This window comes from Grus americana, chromosome Z (genome assembly GCF_028858705.1).
Source record: "Grus americana isolate bGruAme1 chromosome Z, bGruAme1.mat, whole genome shotgun sequence".
Taxonomy (NCBI): Eukaryota; Metazoa; Chordata; class Aves; order Gruiformes; family Gruidae; genus Grus; species Grus americana.
In genome coordinates, this window is record NC_072891.1 from 7,624,265 (window position 1) to 7,641,964 (window position 17,700).

Genomic DNA, 17,700 nt, shown 5'->3' on the forward strand with positions numbered 1-17,700 from the left:
TTGAATAAAGTCATATGTCAATACATTATAAACAATCTTTTCTGTACTATTAGAAGTGCCTAAATCTCAATAAGGTGAGGCTGAAAATTTATAATGACTACCACAATCCGTGTGCGGATAATGACAGCCCACCTGGCTAATGCAATTGTTCCTTTTCTCACAACTTCCTTCCTCGCCCCGTCACCCCCCTGCAGCAGACTTTGCTTCTGTTCACAAAAGTGTGTTCAACCTCTTGTCTGTACTTCTGAAGCATTGCAGAGCTCTGTCCCTTGAGAGCCGATTCATTCCTTAAGTGGCCAATGGCTTCCTGCCACCTCCCTCTATCCCTGACCAGTCCTACTTCATCACAATAGCAGTTGAGAGGATAAGCAGTCCCTCAGCAGAACTCAAGATCAGGATGTTCAGTGTCATGAGTGACCCATACCTTCGCTTTTTGTCTAGGTTTTCCTCAATTCCAGTTTATGATCTTCACTTTTCCCTCCTGATTTCTCACTATCCATCTGTCCCAACATTGCACCTTGTGCTCATTGTTATACCACTGAGGCAAGCCTTATTTGTATGATAACACCTCCCATCCCGATCTGCCTCTGTTTTTTTCATGTTGCTCTGCAGGACTAAAACAGCTGTCCTGAGGTAATATGCCAAGCCCCTTAACCTTGCATTATTCAGATCTCTCCCTAGGGGACTAGGAAAGTCTGTGAGCATCCTCCACTTGTGGGAATCTTCTTTTGTTAGTTTATATGGTATTATCTCAGCCCTTTTCCTCTTGCTAGATAGAAGAAACCTATTGCGTTAACCAGGTCATATTTTTACTGAGTCTGTTCTTCTGAAAAGACTGAGATGCTCACCCTGGCTCATTAAGACAAAGAATGTGAAGACAAAGAAAATAGTTCAAATGGGACATTTAACTAATCTCCTTTTAAAGCTCTGACACAAAAAACTCAAAGTGAATTACAAGGAAGAAAAGGAAAACGAATGAAATAGAATCTACATCAGTAGGTTTTGACAGCTGCAATATTATAGGCTGAATTAATGTTCCATAAATATACATTGGGCATTTCCATTATAGTAATGTCAGCTCTCATTGTCAGTTGAACAGGTGCCTATATAGTAAACCACATATGACTTCTGAGCCATACCTTGAGTTGTATTTTCTGATATAAAATGATACGATTATATGATGGGATGCAGCCAGTCTTTAATTTTTTTACTAAAATTTTATACTAAAAAAATCCCCAGCCCCCAAAAAAACCCAAACACAAACCCCCCAAAACCCCAAACCCACAAGGGATAAGTTTATTATATTCATCATACCATAGCATATCTTAATGTGGGGTGATGTGATGTGGAATGATCAACAGTATCATTCAGATCAATAAATATATAAACATATATCTCATTAGCTATTTTCAGAGCTATCTGAAAGGCAAAACTAAGATGAGAAGGCAGAAGTTAAAACACCAGGATTTTTTTTCAGATATTGAATTGATGCTGGCTAGCAATGATGACTATGGAACTAATTAGAAAAGTACCTCCAACATCCAAAAGGAAAAAATGCAAATATGAGGGATTTTTTGAATTAAAGAGGCATGGAATCACTGGCTGCCTCTGCCTGGATGAAAGCTGGGATATACTTTTTGTGAAAATTATACGACTTTTTTTCTCCACCAAATAAAAGTAGATAAAATTGAGCTTTTATTTTATGCTCCCCCCCCCCTTTTTTTTAATTTATTTTAAATTAGGAACATGCAGTTTGTCTGGACACGTGGTACAGGAAAACTTTGGCATTAGTCCACCCCTCAGGGAAATATTAACTACAGTGTTTGAAAATCTCTGCGTATCCAGCAAGCAACAACATAACAGATGGGTGAGCTGGTCACAGTAGCAAAGACTTTTCCTTGCATTACCACATCACAGGAAGCTTCTGAGAGAAAGCCTCAACTTCACACAGCCTTAACTTCAAGCAAAAAAGGAATAGAATTTTTCACATCCTTACATTGCCTAAGAAGCTACTCAGAATGAAATGTCACAGTTCTCCTTAGCACAAAAGTAAACGTGAAATATAATTGTCATCTTTTATTTAAGTTGTGGTTCTATTCAAATTTCAGGCATGCTTAATTTGACCACAGCCAACTGTCTAAACAAGCAAGCTTCAGTACTTCTGCTGCATCAACAATCAACTTAATAACATCAGCTTACATTTTTACATGAATTTTCTCTAGGTTACTGAAAATGCTATTTCCTCCGTTCACTGCCATAGGCTAGTTACCTGTAGTGGAGCTTAGTTTCAGATACACTGAATATAATGAGAAAAACTAGCATCAGACACAAGAATACTGGCAGCAGCAATCTGTGGGAGAGGCTGTCTTATCATAATTCCTGCCTCAGCTTTCCATTTTGCAATAAACCTGAACTGGAAGAAAAAAAAAAAAAAAAAGGAGAATAATAATAAAAAAATCTGTGATGGAATAGACCTATTAGAAACCACGTTTTCATGACACCAATCTTCTTGTGAAAATAGCATGACATTGTATAGGTTCCCAGCTCTAAGACTGGATCCAACCTGCACTGTTTGGAAAGTTCAGTCCTACTGACTTGCTTACGACCATAAAACAAATTTAGTAGTGAAGCAGGGAACAGGGACAAGGATATCTGCTGACTGCAGTCATCCACTTTATCCATAAGAGCAGTGGTATTACTGTAACAGAATGTGCTATTACCAGCAATTCAAATTAGCACACTACAAAGCTATGGAAATAACTTCTCAGACTGGCCTACCCTTTCTTTCTCCTTTTAGCCCTATGTCTTTGTAAGTCTTGCCTGCCTCAAAAATTCTTCTGTTTCCAATGTATTTAGACCTTTGGTGCTTTTATAGACAGCCATTACTTCCTCACATGGTCATCAGAGCTAAGCAGAATGCATCACTCATTTGATTCCTTTGTAATTAATTGAGACTACAGCCATGTGTATAGGTACTAATACCACTTCTACTGATTCTATTTCTTTCAAAATCTTGGCAGTAAACCAGCCAACCCTGAACTAAACTGCTGTCAAATAATCCTACCTTAGTTTCTCTTATCGCTGCCTAAAAATAAGGAACTTCACAACTCCACACAGCCATAGAAATAAGAAACCTCAGGGACTTTTTCAAGGTCTGTACAAAGTATGGTGTGGCATTCACTAAGCAACCTCAGGAAAGCAGACGTGGCCAAGATTTGAGCCAGAAAGTGTTAAATCCAAAGCTTTGATCATTAAGCAACAGCATTCTTGACAGATCACTAAAGCCTGTGTTTTTCAGAAGGGTCTCTGAGAAGGCTCAAGTGGAAAGTTATGGAGTAGCATTCTTCATCCTAATGCTGTAAACTTTTTGATTCTCTGTGCTGAGATATAAACACTATGAGAATGGCCTGCTTGGAGAGGGTTTGAGTAGTCTCTCTTTCCCTATAGGCCAGTACACTTCGTAAATGCTCTTTTCCACGGTATTTTGCAGTACCATCTTTTGCTCGTAAGTGTGAAAATAATGTATATCTAAGGGTTACAGCAATCTCTGGCATGTTAAAAAGTCAATGTTTTCTTAGTTTATGCTCATTAGTTCAATCCTCCCTAACATATGCGTTATATGTACTATCTGTTCTTCTTAAATTCAAGCCACCTTCTGCGTGAGATGCACAGAAATTTTAAAACTTATTATGCTCCCCCCTGTCCCCTCCAGCAAGTATGGGACTTTACTGCGTCAAACACTGAATTTACTGAGATGAAAAGTTAGTGTAATATTGCTCCTGAAATGTAGGTGGTAATGTTATCTTTTCATAGCTACATATACACCTCTCTTGAGAAGATTTCTTTTAACTTAAGTCTTGGAGACAGTGCTTTTGAGTCAGTATTATGCTGTGATAATTCTTTGAAACTTTATTTCTTTATATTAGCACCACTGGACAATATCCTTCTTTGAGTGAAACACCATCATTTACCAGTAGCTCATATTCAGACTAGTCCCTGTAGCACAATTCAGAAACACATTTTCTATTTACATTTGTCTCTCCCTGCTCTCATTTCACTTCCCAGAGCTTTTCTCCCCATGCTGTAGTAGGCCTGAATTTTGATGAGGCCAAAACACAAAGCAGTCATCATGAATGACTTATTTAGATGCACAACTTTTAGCATAGTGCTGATTCGGTTAGTACATCAGTCAAGTTTCCTGACTACTCTCCCAGAGACATAGCAGCTCCAGAAGGATTTGGAGAAACACTACAATAGCCTGAGTGTTGCATTTGGTCTTGTTTTTGCTGTTGCCCAGCCCTGATTAGAAGAAATGTTCCTGTTAGCTAATTACTTTCACAGCAGTGACAGATGGCCAAAGGGTGCATGTGCTGGAAAAACAGAGAGGAAAAGGGTTAATGTTGCAGATCACCTTGTTCCCCTTTTATTCAGGCTCCTTTAAAGCTGTTGATTTAATGGAGTGATTTCTGACTGGGGCCAGAGCAGTGATGGGAGAATCAGGCCCATGAGTTTTAGCGACCTCCGGGTGAAGGCACTGCAGGTGCGTGGCTAACAAGGTACTAATTGGGTACCAGAGAGGATGAAAGCAGTTACAAGCAGTTGGTCAAGAGGCAGCATTGTACCCCGAAGAGCTGCAAGTGCTGAGCTTTGTGGCTGGGAGGAGAGGCAAGCTGTACTCCTAGCTGGTTTACTGCTGAATCCTGCGCTGCAACTGTCTTCTGTGGGAGGAGCAGCCTTTCGCTGGCAGTGCTCCTCTGTGCTTTTCATGCAAAGTGCTGAATCTGGGAGAAAAGTTAGACATTTAATTAACGGGTGTGGATGTGGCTCAGTGAGTTATGTTTTCTTAAGAGCATAGATACAGAGACAAAAATCCTTCAGTGAGAGGATGCAGATTCTGCATCTTCCTTTCCTCTGAAATCTTGAGCAAGGTGTGATGCCTTAATTTCTCTATCCTACTCCCCCTTCCCCCATTTTATTTTACATTGTCAGCTCTATGAAATCTGCTTCCCCTCACTCCTTGCTGTCAGTACATGAAATGCCCACCTGCTAACACAGCTTCACTGTGCTTAGGAGTCCCCTGCATTTGAATTCAGCAGACAAAATAAAGGTTACAAGCAGGAGTCTGAAGGTGTATTTCCAAAGTGCACACGCTCGGGGGTGAAAGCAATGCTGTCATCAGTAAGGCAGCAGCAAGAACTGTGACTATGTTTTTGGTACTCCAACTGCTACAGACCCTTGCTTTTGTTTCCCTGTTAGATTGCTTGATTTTAAAACAGTACCTTTTGCAAGGAAAGAAAAAAGGTAGCTGCTTTGAAACTGTATTGGTCAGTACCTCCGTGATAGACCTGGCTTATACAGCATTTTCATTTAAAGCTTGATGCAAGATTTACATGCCTCCTTCATAATGCAAATTCCTCATCCTTTCCAGGCAGCTGCTCATCTCTTTGTTTACTTTTGCTTTGAACAGAAGATGCAATATTGACAGCCTTGTAATTTACAAATGTTTACCTTTCGAGTAACTGGGAGTAAGGGGGAAAAAAGGCAACAAAAATAGCTAATGTATTAGTGGGAGTGCTTGTAAAATGTTCTGCTGTGGAGTTTTGTTGTTGGGTTTTGTTTTTTTTTTTTTTTCTTTCTTTTTATGAGGCATCAGCTGCACTTTAAATTGCTGCTGAGATGAATGGAAGCTAATAGGAGATGTTCCTGAAGTTTGTTTTCTAATCAGATCAGACTGGATCTTATTAATAAAAGTGACTGCTCTGAGCAGAACTGTCTGTGGCTAAATAATCAGTTTTGTTATTGAGAAGTGATTAAATTGCCTAAGGAAAAAATTATAAATTACACTTGGTTTACTAAGATTTAAATTAAGGGGCTTTTTTCCCCCCTAATCAATCTATCCTGAATTGCTTTTCCATTTAATTTATTTATTTATTTATTTATCTTTATTTCTATTTACTTATTTATTTAATTTCAGACATATTGTTTATTCCATAACATGCAGCTCTGTTGAACTCTGTATTTCAGACTATATTGCAAGGAACACTGACATCATTCTCCTCCATTTAAATGGTGGGAATACTGAGGCACAGGGAGGGACGATGTAACTAGGAGCAATGGTAAAATACAAATTGGCGTAAAAGTGAACTATTCTGAAAAAACAAAATGAATAGTGTAAAAATACAACTTGTGCAATGGGCTGCAACATGCATATTTTTAAATAATGGGAAAATTATCTGGTTTTTTTTTCTAAGCATATTTGCATTTTGACAGGAAAAGGAAAAAAAGTGATGATTTTCACAAATTTCTGGTAGTTTAACAAATCATCTCAGTTATCTTTATTGCTAGATTTGCTAGAAGGTAGAACTGGGATAGTATGCTTAACACTATTGACTTAGAGAAAGCCTGAACTCTTCCCTTTCTTCACTTCAGAAAAGACAACATTCCAAAGAAACAGACCATAAAGTATATGCTTCCTGATTTAGCCCTGACTCGGCACTTAACTTAAACTGAGTTATTAAATCCTTTTGACTCTATCACATGCTTGAGTGCTTTGCTGACTTGAGATCTTAATGAGGCCCCCTGCAACGGTTCCTTGTTGGTCTCTGGTGGAAGTTCTGCCTGAAGCTTTAGAACATGAGAATAGGTGGCTCCAAATTCCCATTCTGTTTTTCTGCTAATTTTTCCAACTTGACAACATCCTTCCCCAGTTCAGGCTTGATTGCCTGATTACAACACTGAGCGCACTGATGGCACTCCACAAAGAATGCTTCATAATTAGCACTACTGATAAGTGAGAGAGACAACATTAAAATAATAGTTAATGAGCACAGTGCAACAATGTTAATGGGTCAAATTCTCTTCTTACCTTCACAGTGCAGCTGAGAAAAGTTTACTCATCTTAATTCTCTGACTTCGAACTGGTGATTGCCTGTGTTAAACTTAAGGCATCTTCTATTACAACCCCCCCCGCCACACACACACACCTTAATTAAGCATAAAATATTGCCCCTAACTTACAAACTCTGCAGACCGAGTTCCATCTCCCACAGCAACACGTATCAGTAGTAACAGCCTCCATCATTATTTTTCTTAGTGTTCCCCTGAGGGGACAGGTGACCATTGTAGTGCACCATGAAGGAGGTGAAATTCAGGTCCCACAGGAATGACTTGAAAGATCTCACTGAGGAGCTTTGGTGGTCCTATTCCTGATTAACCAATATGTTTATATATAAGAGGAGCTCACTTGTGCTCATGTATAGAGGAAAGGTCTCTCAAATAACAGGATCGTAATGCATTCAGGATTTGATTCAGTAAACCCAGCAACTTTTATTTGACCCAGACAGAGACTGCAAATGTGCAGGTCTCCGAGGTAATAAGGACTTGACTTTGGAAAGAAAATTATTTATGTTTGGGCTTTCAAAATGGTCTGAATTCTCCAAATCAGGTGTAAGCTACCTGTGGGTGTTGGTTTGGGACTCTGCAGTAGGATGCATCCCCTGCCATTGCCCACTGCATGCCACACCAGCGCTCACTCCCTCTCAGATCAAAGGCATCTCTCTAGCTACAGCACATAGCTGCAGTCCAACCTTGAGGCAATAAAAATAAGAGTCAAGAGAAAGGGAGGTAGCTATTTTCCTGACAGGAACAGGTGGTCAGAGGCATTCTTATGACCCCAATGTAACTCAGTCTTCCAGAGGCAGTTGCAGACAGTTTCTAAATCTTCAAGCTCACAGTCTTTTTTTTTTTGTTATTATTATTTTCCCCCAGCTTTTTATTTCATGTACTTAACCTGTCGGTTTTATTTTTAGTTCCTTCTACTTATAAAAGCCCCCCCAGGAAGGCCAGGAATAAAATTCTCTAAGTGAGATTCCAAACAAACATGTGACAAAAACCACCTTGAAACAAAGAAAAATAAAAGAAAAAAAAAAAAAGGAAAGAAAAAGAAAGCAAGCCCATGTTCTCTTTTTACTTTATTTTTTCTCTTTGCATTTAAATGGTATTTGGTGGCTAAAAAAAATTGAACTCAACAAGTTTTTATTCTTTATTTTCCCCTGTGGCATATGGAGGGCACCCTAACTTTGATGAATAGTAGGATGCAAGACCAAGAGACTTAGTTAATATAGTTCTGATTTTGCCAGTGCATACACGTATATGTGCGTAGTAATATGCAATATATATGTCTATTAAATACATGTAATATATACATTATGCACTCAGCATAACTTATATATATACATGTATGTACATATGTACATATGCATAACCTCTGAACTTTGCAGTCGGGGGAAGAGAGAGGAAGAGACATGCTTTCCTGTGGCAGTGTTTAGTTCCAAAATTAAATATTTCAGTATTTGGAAATTACATCAGTTGTATTATAGTCCTTCATCTTGATGTAGCATTCAGGATTATAGGGTTTTTATTAACCTGAGGCACTGAGGTGGGATAAGGGGGGTGGGGTGGATTTGCCTCTCATGTTTCCAGAAATTGCCTCCTGTTCTTCTCCAAATGGAAGCCCAGCAAGTGTGACACTTCATAGGCAGCTGTTCTGAAGAGGATCAGGATATTATCACTTCCTCTCAGGCTAGTGGGCACCAAGCAAGCATTTACAGAGCTCAGTAGGAAAACTGGAGTAGTGGGAAATCACATTTAAATATCCTTTCATTTCTCTCCTGAATATACAGATAATGGGTATTGGGTACTCCATGGTATGTGTCCGTCGAGGTCAGGAAGTGTGTATACCCGTAAATGCTACCACTGCAGTCCTCACATTTATTTTGGGTGAATTATTCTTTATGGCTATGAGTCTCAAGATGTCAGGAACAAGTAATGGACTGTGAACCTTTAGCAGATTTGAACTGTTACTAGTGGATATGAACCCTGATCTCTGAAGATATTTGGTTCTGAGTTTTTACCTCAGATCCTTCTGTACGCCCATCAGTACCACCATTGCAGTGGGACTAAAATGGGATAATGACTCTATTCCAGGGCATTAATGGGCAGAACATGTTTGCAATGTGTTTAGCTGCCATCAATATTAATGCACCCATTTGAGGGGCAATAAATTGATAGAGTGTAGCCTTATAATGCATAAAAATTGCATCAGCTTCAGAGCCGTAATGGAAAATTCCTCCATGAGTAGAAGTAATTGGGGAAGGGGCTTTTCTTAAAGTCATTTCACTTGGCACTTTGAATATTCAGCCCTGGACAAGATCAGTCTTGCTGTCTTCCCTTAGGATCTCAGTGGGACAAAAACTTAAGGTTGTTATGATGTAATAAAAATCTAAAAAATAACAAGTGCATAAACTTTCTTTGCTATTTCATAAAAAATGAGAAGCAGTTGCCTTCTGTAATGACCAAGTCAGAAATTAATAAACTATATTTATCTCCAGCTTTACTAATCTGAGAAAATGACCAAATAATGTCCTAAAAAAGAGCAAACAGTGCATTAAGACAAATATATATCTAATTAAAAACCTATCCCTTCCTCTCACCTCCAGTCAAAAGGAGATGTCAGAACACCTGAGTGAGCGGTCACTTGGGCTGTATCTATATCAGTAAATTAAGTATTACATTTCTGTGCACTGAATGTGAATTTCTACATTGTTGTTAGAAGTATTCCTGGCCTGGTTTTGGTCTGGACCAACTGGTACACTCCCAAATAATTCCTGTTCATCACTGATGATTAACACCGGTTAAAGGCCCAACAGGCAGTTGGAAGGTGGCCGTCCTCTTCTTATGGCTGTGTGGATTAATAGCTTGAGTGCAAGTCATTTTATACTTTTGTGACTGAACGGTCCCATGGATTTATTTAACTTATAACCATAACATAGCCATCAAAAACTTCTGAGACTAGGTCATTTAAGAGCTGGTAAAAACTCTGCCATATTTATTTACTTAAGCTAGAAAGCATATATATGCCATGACAGGTTGACAACCCTATTTAAAAGAAAAAGAGATGTGTAGAGATTAATGCACCAAATCATGTTAAAGTGTATGTACAATATTGGCAGAAGGAAGATTCACTTTTGTGTATGCTAGCACATGTCACTCGTGACTGGTAACACCTCTTCTATTCCAGACTCTTGAACAGGAGACCAGTTGTGACAAGGCGGTTGGGTAAGATGAGAAGGGCCTGATGTGTGTCACAGAGGGCTCACCAAAACAACGCGGTGATAGTGGATTCAGCTGTTGAATTGAAGCACAGACAGTGTGAGACACAGACTGATCTAAAAAATAGATATTATAAGGCATTGAGCTAGGTAAGCCTACCCAAAAAAATATAAAAATAAGTCATACAGTGTGTTCTCCTACAGGCCAATTTACCAATAACTGACAGACGCAGTCATAACCCAGACTGCAAAATGCAAATAATAAATAGCCAAGACACCCACACCTGCACCAAAAAAAAAAAAAAAAAGTAAGACTCGTCATATCTTTTGATTGATTCCCCCTTCCACCAGCACCGCTGCTGCCGAGGCCTGATCCAGCAAACCAGCCTGACAGAGAGGTGACACGGCACTCGGCAGCCTGCTGAAATAGAGATGTCGGGAGCTGGATGACAACAGCGTGCTGAAAAACACCGTAGCCCATGGCTCTCATTATCCTCGTATCTGTAACTCTACATCCTGACCTGGGGGGAATGCCTTAGGGTACCTCCGTACATATCCTGAGGTAAGAAATATCCCTCTAAGGCTGAGAGGGAAATGCTGCACAATGTCAGTGTTGAAAGCCACTGTGCATATCTAGGAGTGAGCAGTTTTGCAGTTCATTTTTCCCCTTGGGTCTCTTTTGAAGGACAGGACCATGAGAATATAGAGGTGGGTTTTTTTTCAATTTGGAACAGGCCACAATTAAGCCTTAAAAACCTGCAGGCATGATGAAGGTGAGGAGGAGGGTGATGATGGACCATAGGGCCCTGCAGTGTGAAGAGGGGATGAGGAAAATGTGAAATACCTCTTAGCCGTGAAACTGAAAGCCTGAGAACAGAGGTAGTAAACAGCGTGGAGATTTTCGAAGGGGTCCATGAGAGCTGGGTGCCCATCCTCCATCACTGCTGTGGGGACCACTATCACTGTCACTTATTTCCCACCCCATGAACCCATTACACCCATAGGCGACTTTAGGTCACATTCACTAGCCATCTCTCACTACTACCAAAATTCATATTGTAGTAACCCTTGGGCACCATATTCCTGATGTATTTGGTGTTTTTTTAGTGAAAACAGTAGAGCCAGCCTCAAGCAGCTGGTGGGATCTGTGTTCGTGTCTCTGTCGTCACTCTTTTTAATTCCCAAGCACAGGCGGCAGTGATCAGCAGATGTCTCAACACAACTGTTGTCTTCATGGGACCTGCTGCCTCCTTGTTTTCAGCTCACCAGGGCACCCCATCATGCTCACAGTGGCTCCGTGTGCTCTCGGTGGGGAAAGGGTACTTTCTGTAGTCTGGGACGTAATCGTGCTGAGGAAGGAGGGATGAAAAAGCTATGCAGTCAGCAGCAGGGGGGCTTTTCAAACCCCAAAAGACCATGGATTCTTTTTTTCTTTCTTCCTTTAACTGCTTTCTCATTTAAATTTAGAAAAATGACATATAGTAATTAGGTTCCTCATTCTGCCAAAACTTTAAATAGGATCCTTTAAAAATAGCCTTTAAAACTTCAGGTCTTTTTTTTTTTTTTTTTTTTTCCCCAGGAGATGAACAATAGAACCAGTCTGCTTTTTTAACACTTTTTTAACAATAGTTATTCGGAAATGCAGGCTGAATGCTGACAGGTTTTGACTAATGCAGAAAGTTTTGGAGCCTATTGTGGCACTTTCTGTCTCTTTTACTTTCTCCCCTCCACCTCTCCCTTTTGCCTCTTCCTTTCACTCACCATTGACAATGTATGCATTTGTAATTGAATAAATTCTATTCTTTATGACTTATAGTTGTATGAGTTGTCGCTCTTGTCGGTGGTATGGCTGCTCTTTCTGCAAACTAAACACATTTGACTGCTAATTTCCCATTGAAAGACATTGGAAGGTTCCTGAAATTAATGGCGTAAGACAAGTTTACAAACTGGTAGGCTCTGATGTGAAAATTAGTGTGTCTCCTTTGCAGAGGCTAAGTACGGCAGGTTGGAATAGCGGGGAGCAGCCTGCATACTCATAAAGCTCCTCAGCAAGGAAAAAAAAAAAAAAAAAGAAAAAAAGAAGAAAAAGATATTTCCATATTTCAGAGACTTGGAAACTGCAAGAAAGAGACGAAAAATATCAGAGTATATGTAAGGAGGGAAAAGGGGAAAGCAGGCTTGTTGGCATTAAGAGGAAATTGCAGGACTTTTCAAGCAGAAAACTCTATTTTAGTCTGAGAAATCAACAGCTTTGTTAAGGACCTGCTGTTGGCATCTTGTTCCAGTATAGTATGTGTTGAGCTCTGAGTAGTGTTTGGGGGAAATTGCAGGGATTTTTAAGCCAGTAAGTCACAGTACACAACTTTAGTTTCTTAAGAAGCAAAACTACCAGAGGAAGAAATTCATAAAACCATGGAAGTTGAATCTTTTCTTCCATCCATGTCAATCAGGAGTAATTCAGATAAAGCCAGTGGAATATTCTGCCAGAGCAAAACAAGGTGATGTGAGAAGAATATGCCCTATTTCTTTCAAGTAAAAAAAAAAAAAAAAAAAAAAAAAAAGTCCTGGTCAGTCAGTCATTTGCTCAGGAAGATACACTTCAGATATGCAGGCAGCCATTAGGTTGGTCATCTAAAAAGATTCTGAAATAGTGACTGTCCTTAACACAGTGTGTCACATGACGTAATGAAAGTACAGATCCTTGTAATTTTCTCTAGAAATCTCTGTTAATATTTTCTTGAGCTAAATAGTAAGGAAAGACTGACTTTTCTGCTTTAGTAATTTTCTACTATCAAGATCCTCGATGAAAGAATGCAAAACACAATCTATTCAACTTTTATTCCATTCCAAACTATTCAACTATTATTCCATTCCATTCCTTACACCAGAATCAACCCATATTATCTGAGAGGATTATTTCATATTTTTGTTTTGAAATGATGCCATTTTTAGCCACAGATAATATCTCTTGGTGTAGACTTTGTTATGTCATTAATAGTAGGGCGAAATGCATTTTTAAAATTGTTCATTTTTTTTTCATGGACATAAAGCCATGTTAAAATAAAAATAAATTCTGTTTACCTTGTTATTTTATTTATTTATTTATTTTTATATGAATTACCTTAAACATACTTTTACCCACTTGAAGGAAATAACAGTGTAGTGATACTGTTGTAAGGCACGTAAAAGACTTCCATACTATGAAAATATCAGGAAATAATTATGGAAATTATTATGATACCCAAACGTTTTTACGTGGTGGTGGTAAAAGTAATTCCTATTTCACTGTTCTGTCCTGCTCTGGATGACCTGCCCATCACCAGTGTTTTCTACAGGTTATAGGCTTCATTCACAGCCCAAACACCGATAAGCACAATTTTATATCCTAAGTTTATATTTTGCATCCTTGTAAAACCAATAAATAATAAAAAAAATACCACCATCATTTGTCCAGCTGCTCCTCTAGTGTATCACTTCAAAAATATAATATGTGAAGCCATTTTTCTACCACTCAGAGCAACTTCTAAGTAAGTGATCTTGGGACAGAATGATTCTGTATCCTGTTAAAAGTTCAAAGTAAGCATAAGTAGGAATAGAATGTTAATGCCTATGTTGAAGTTTCATCAGGAAGCAAGGGATGAACTCAGGCTGTTTAGAAAAGTATTGTGAGAGCTTTTATAACAATAAATGATCAGTACTATTCTATGTGGACTTATCTTAAAGGGGCTTTTAACAGTAACTTCTACTATTTTTCAGAAGATGTGTTTTCTTTTGTATATGTAAGTATCCTCTTCGTCAATGTCAATGATCACGAAAGGAAATATATAGATTAAAATACTTGAAGTGAGTGTGGATTTTTCTGCTTTCAATCTAGTAAACTGCATCATGGATGGAAGGGAAAAAAGATGAGAGATCAACTGAGAAATACATGTCCTGTACACCAAGAACTAATTTAATAAGCAGCCTCTCCCTGCTAGTGGGCGATTAAACTAAATTGCCAGTCTAAACTTTTCTATGCTGCATTTCAAATGTCAACACATTACATTGCTATTCCTCTTAATTTCTCACAAAGAAAATGCAAAATGAATTCATTATGCTGGAGTAAGTGGAAAAAATGATGAGTTTCTCCAGAAGAGTAGGCAATGGGGAGAGATTGGGCAAGGCGATTATATTGAGATATTTGAATAGCTGGCCATTAGCAAGAGGATCCCCATTACTTTGCTGATAATTATATCCTCTTCGCTATGACTTCCCAGTGGAATAATACAATGTTCCCAGTGCAGGATGTAATGAAAAATACCATTCAGGTGGTACATATATGCCAAGAATAGTGTGTTGTATTTCTTCCCTTCCCCCATCATGTAGATTGCAATAGCACACACCTACGCGATATGTTAATGCGTGTTTGGTTGTTCAGGGCTGTGTACAGGGCAAATAAATGTATCTTGAAAATGGAGCTGGCAGTGGAATATCATTCTCCCAGTGTAATTATCTCCTGTGTTTAGTGGGCCCGGTGTATAGCTGAGTACATTTTTGTTAGCTATTATGTAAATGAATTTCAAAGCCCACCACACTATAATAATGAGGACTTTGGAAGGGATCTTATAGAGATGAAGTTATTTCCTTTTTTAAAGAGAGAGTGGTGGTGGGAACTAGAGCTGTATGTTTCTTCTAATTAATCCATCATTTTGCAGACACGTTTCTGTTCAGCAATCAAGGAAAATGAAACAAACAAACAAAAAAGGAAAGAAGGAGGGAAAATACAGCACAAGAACACCCACTCATTTACAGTAACTATTTTTTTCCAAGTGATACATAAAATCTCTCATGTGTTATTGCTGCCTTATCACTTCTTGGCATTTTTATTGGTGTTCTATTTTCAGTTTGGGGGAATCTTGCTGCATACTGTATATCTGTCTCAGATTCATTAATTTTCACAGAAAACTTAATTTGCATCAAAATACTTTGCTGTTTGGCTGTTGCTTTACATATCTTGGGGCCTCATGGCTTGCATGAGAACTTTGTCTTCAAATTATTTACAAGAGAGGAGAAAAGCAATGCCTTTGAAATTGCCCAAGTTTGAATACTACAAAAGATAGTAAAATTATGCTGTTAGTTCCATCTATGAAAGCATTACATTGGACAACCCATAAGATTGGTTTGGTTTGATTTGGTTTTGCTATATTATAATATTTAGTAAGAACCATAAATGAATGTAGGTGAAATTCAGCAATGACCTGTCGTAACCAATCTTTCATTATACATTTTCCCATTAAAAAAAAAAAAAAAAAAAGTTTTAAACATTTAGAAGTCATACAAGAACAATTTTTTAAAATACTGATATACACATAGAAATACTCGGATACGATTAATGAATCTTATGAAGGAAACTGCTAAAAATTTTCGGGGCTGCATTCCTTTCTTACTTATTTTACATTCTCTCTGACATAAATCAGAATGGATTTAGTGAAGGTACAATAAATAAGTGGGTTTTTTTGTTTTGTTTTGTTTTGAGGTTTGGCAAGTGCGGGAGGGAGTTGTGTTGAGATACTAGAAAGGAACTGGATTGTTTTTCATGGTCTTAAATTCTACCTGCTAGAGAATTAAGTTCACTTTCTTTCGAATGGAACTTTCCTCTGTTAAAACCAGTGTACCAGTGGATGGAAAAATTTATTTAATTTTTTTTTCCACAAAAGATGTGAAAGTGAGGCAGAAGCTCCTGGCTGTCCTTTTGCGTGTGGGCATCTGTGTTGATAAAACTTTCAGAGGGGATGAACATCTGCAGTTTCAGTTGGCACTGTCAGATGTCTTGAGTATCCAGAATATATGAAAATCATGCCCTTTGGAATGAAAGCTGAAATGAGGATGTGGAAGCTTATCATTTACACAACAAATCTGGAGAAATATAGCTGCCAAATGCAACAACATTATAGCATAGTTGCAAATAAATATTTGTGTGAGCACCTGCAATGAGCTGGTCCTGCTACCTACAGTTTGGTGTATTGACTTTCCTTCCTCTTGTTCCCTGTCTTGTGCCACTTCACACTTCCCTTTTCTTTCTCTAATTCCTTTTACCTCTTTTTTTTTTTTTAATTTTATCTTCCATTTTCTCAGCTGCTTTCTTTTCAATTAAATCTCTCTTTTCTGCTTTTTTTTTTTTTTTAATATTCTTTTTCCTCACATGGATTTGTTGTTCTTTTGTGCAAAGAAAAGCTCTAAGAACATTGTGAACATTCACTACTCCTTTACTAATACTTGTTTCTTAAGGAATACTAACTGTGTAAGCAGAGTGTGTGGACAATCTGTGTATGAATTGAGAACTTTGAATCGTAAGTTAAAGTGATTGCTTGTTCCACTTTTCTTACTCTGGCAACTTGACATATGAGATGAAAAATTACCAGAAAGTTTTAATATTTGGCTAAGCTTGTAAACCCTAATCTGCCCCTTTACAGCAAGGGCAGACAGGGCAATTCTGAATAAAGCTTCTTGAATAATAAGCCAAGGAAATATGTTTTCCTGTGTTTCCCCATATTTATGTATAACATGTGATCTGAAAATGTAAGTGTTGTGCAAAGAACCTTTCAGCTGTTTGATAACCTTGGTGATAACTAAACAGATGTAAAAGCTTATGACTTTTTGGAAAGAGTGAGCTTTTTCTATCTGTAACACATATTACAATTAATATGCATGCATGTCTTCCAAATAGCATCAGGTTTTGGTGAGAACACACTGAAAGAAAATCTGCTTCCACGCATTATGTATAAATTAGATTGATGGATTAGATGGGTGGAAAGATTAGATAGAATGTTATTTCATAATGGGTTTTATTTTTTTATTTTATTAATATTTGCTTAAATTCATGCTTAATGTTTCATTTCATTAGTGTTATGCCTAATGTTATTTCAATTAGTTTGGAGGGGTTTTTTGGTGTTTTATGTAACACAGATTGAAAAACTTGGACAGAATCATAGAAATGGAATAAATCTGTTAACGTCAATCTAATTGTGCAATCTACTCAGTGGTCTTGAAAATCAGTCAATACAAAACATGTTTTACATATTTCAATATGAATTTCCTCCTGTCACTCAGCAATGGTTAGTCACCATAAAAATGTGTATTTTCAATGAAAAATTATGAACTTTGAAGACTGGAATCTTATTCTGCAATCTGTGTTCAAGAAAATAATTTTAGCTTGCCTTACAAATGACCTAGAGAGCCCTCCTACTGAAAAGTGATGGTTTTCATTCTCCATCTTCAGTCAAATTTTAGCATCCTTCCTGAGGGAGCCAGCTGTCACTTGGTTAAGGGTTTGGAAATCTAAGCACTAGCCTACTTTTATTTCATCAAGACAGTTCAGATAATGTGGACACTTCCAAATAGCTATTAGAGTGTTAGCTTCCACTTGGTCATTAAGGCTGGGATTCATCTGACTAAATGTAGACATCAGTGAGGTAGACCCGTATATTTTATCTTGTCACTCCAGCCGATGAGAGAAACAAGGTCATGATTCATCTTGTCCTTAAGAAAATGTTCAGAATATATCAGAAGAATTACTGTTCCTCTTGCTAGACTATAATGGACTCTACATCAT